At 34.2% G+C, this 3,006-nt stretch overlaps 1 pseudogene; it reads left to right on the top strand.

Annotated features, from left to right (window-relative positions):
* Positions 1-1,597: 1,597 nt before the first annotated feature.
* On the top strand, positions 1,598-2,569 carry LOC127548573 (fructose-1,6-bisphosphatase 1-like; annotated as a pseudogene).
* Positions 2,570-3,006: the final 437 nt, after the last annotated feature.

Below are 3,006 nucleotides of genomic sequence, written 5' to 3'. Positions count from 1 at the left end.
TAAAAGGAGAGACAGAAAGAAAATGACAGATAGAACAGCAAGAGTAAAATTTATATCTGGAAGTGAGTGACTATATGGTTTGAATGAAGTATTATGCTCATTTGGTAAGCTCAGCATAGATCAACTCAGCTGCTAAAGCAGCTCAAATATATATATGTATTAATATAGAAACTACGATCATCTAAGAACTTTTATGGATAAGTATTAATACATAACAAGGACATCAAAATTCAAAGTTTCAGAACTGTGAATTGCCGTAGACACATATATTTTTCTCAATCACAAACCTTCTCAAGTTTTCTTGTGTGTTCATTCTCTCCCACAGATACTGAGTGCATTAGTGGAAGAGCATGACCTAGATTTATGTGTATATCAGGAAATATTTTCAATTCCTGTATTTATTTAAATATAGTAGTATGGTTTTTCATTTTTTTCTTGCATGTAAATTTTTATCCTTAAGATAAAAAACCCCACCATCATTTTAGTAGGTAAATCAAGAGATCCTGAAGGGTTAGAGGGTGGTGAATAGAAATCAATGCATTTTCTTAACAAGTCTAGCCACAGATGATGGGGATAGTAAATACTACCTTGTACCAAGACACCTTATGAAATGGTCTTTTAAATTAACTTGAATCCAGGAATTTTTTTTATTTATGTAGATATTCATGATTATATAACTTCAGAAAATGTTCATCTATATTAATTCTCCTTACTAACATTCTTATGTTAACCTTTTTTGGGAGGCTGGGTTCTGCTTCATAGGATTATAAAGTTAGTGCTCAAAAACATCTTAGTAAATTGCCTACATGACTTTTCACATAGGTGTTAACAAAAACAGGATATTAATACAAGTCCTCTGACTCCAAGTCAATATTCTTTTCACTCTATCATGACTCTCCTGTTTTGATGCTAATATTATAACACTGTACCTTCTAAGTATAGTCTGAAAAGGCATAAATAACTTTAAAATCAGGTAGAACTCTTCAAGGAGTGAATATTACTTCAGTTATGAGAATTCTATGGTGTATTCTATGTTTTATATGGCTGAGATTCCTCTACTTTAACTTTGGTGAAATAGAGATACTGTCTCACTAGCTATACTTTTGTCTCTAGAGTTTAAGAAATGTTAAATTTAAATTATTCAATGGAGATCATTATTACGAAAACAAAAACAAAATAAATCTCCACATACAAAGTAGTCATGTAGAAATTCACCAAAGAAAATCCCAGGATTATCATAATGAAACAAATAGAACATTTCTGCAACATAATGTTAACAGTTTAAGTTGTTTGCTCTCAGTAGTTAATATACCATAGACACCTAATAAATGCCTGTTCAATGTTGGAATAATAAAATTTAATTTTTAAAAGATAATTAAAGTTCTTCATGAAAAGTGAGCTTGCAACAATACCATTAATTTATAAATGTTAATAGAAGTGGGGGATGGCCAGTTTTTTGGTTTTTGTAAACACTTGAAGGGGTACACATCTGCATGCAGAGAGCAGCTCAGACTCCCTACTCCACTTTCTCCAATTGCCTACTAAGTTCAGGACTTTTCTTGCTTTAAGGACATTCACTCTTTAGACCCAATTGTGACTGACAAGTCTCTTTGACAGTGATGTCAACAACTTGACCTGTTTCTTCATGGAGAAGGGCAGAAAAGCCAAGGGCATTGGTGAGATGACTGTTGTTTAGCAAACTCTGCACCACTGTCAAAATCATCTCTGTGTTGTGGAAAGAGGCATAGCCAATCTCTATGAAATTGCTGGCTTTACCAATATTACTGTGATCAAAGAAACTGGACATTCTCTCCAGTGACCTAGTTATTAAAATGCTAAAGTCACCTTTTGCTACCTGTGTTCTTGTATCACAAGAAGATAAAAATGCCATAACAGTAGAAACAGAAAAAAAGGGGTAAATATTGGTTGGTTTTAATCCTCTAGATTAAAAATGCCTTGCATCTTGGAACTGTTTTGGTATCTACGGAAAGACTTCAACTGGTGAGCCTTCTCCTCAGTCTGGCAGGAATCTAGTGGCTGCTGGGTATGCACTCTGTGACAGTGCCATAATGTTAGTGCTGGCTATGGCATATGGAGTCAATTGCTCTGTGCTGGATCCAGCTATTTGGGAATTCATTTTGGTTGAAAAGAAGGTGAAGATTTAAAAAAAGGCAATATCTATAGTCTTGATGAGGGCTATGCCAGGGACTTTGATCCTGTAATAACAGAATATATCCAGAAGAAGAAATTTCTCCAGGATGCCATAGTTCCTTATGGTGCTCCATATTGGCAGATGTACACCAAACTCTAGTATGTGGAGGAATCTTTTTGTATCCTGCCAACTTTTTGTTGTTGTTGTTGTTGGCAATGAAGGAAAGCTGAGACTCCTATATGAGTATAACACAGTGGCTTTTGTCATGGAAAAAGCTGAAAGACTGGCTACCACAGGAAATAAAGCTGTGCTGGACATCACTCTCATTGACATCCATGAGGAACACTAGTGATTCTGGAGTATATTGATGATGTGAATGAATTCTTATAGATTTACAAGAAGCATGCTGCTAAGTGAAGATCTCATTTTCCCATTCAGGTTGAGACATGAAAAAGAATAGAGCCAAAGAACAAAGGGCATTCTGTGAACAGATAAACTTCCATGGCAGACCAACATCAAAGCACATTTTTATTTCCCATAATCCTTTTGATATACAAAATATTATGTGGTCTTTCAGGCACCCTAACCACAATGCAATTTCTATAGTGACACAAATGGGAAAAGATTTTTTGAGAGCCAGGGAAGCAAAAGAAAAAATAAAATTGCCATTCCTTTAAAAAAAATAAAAATAAACATTTGGAGGGCAAAAGGATTTAATATTGTGACACAGTTGTAAAAAAAAATTAGTAATACACTTTTAGTATGTTTTAAGTTAGTTATTCTATCAAGAATAAACAATATAATAGGTCCTTCTTTATTCCTTTCTGGTCAAACCACATGCATGGAGTAATTTG

This window comes from Antechinus flavipes, chromosome 2 (assembly GCF_016432865.1).
Source record: "Antechinus flavipes isolate AdamAnt ecotype Samford, QLD, Australia chromosome 2, AdamAnt_v2, whole genome shotgun sequence".
NCBI classification, from domain to species: Eukaryota; Metazoa; Chordata; class Mammalia; order Dasyuromorphia; family Dasyuridae; genus Antechinus; species Antechinus flavipes.
This window is presented reverse-complemented; position numbering and strand designations above follow the sequence as displayed.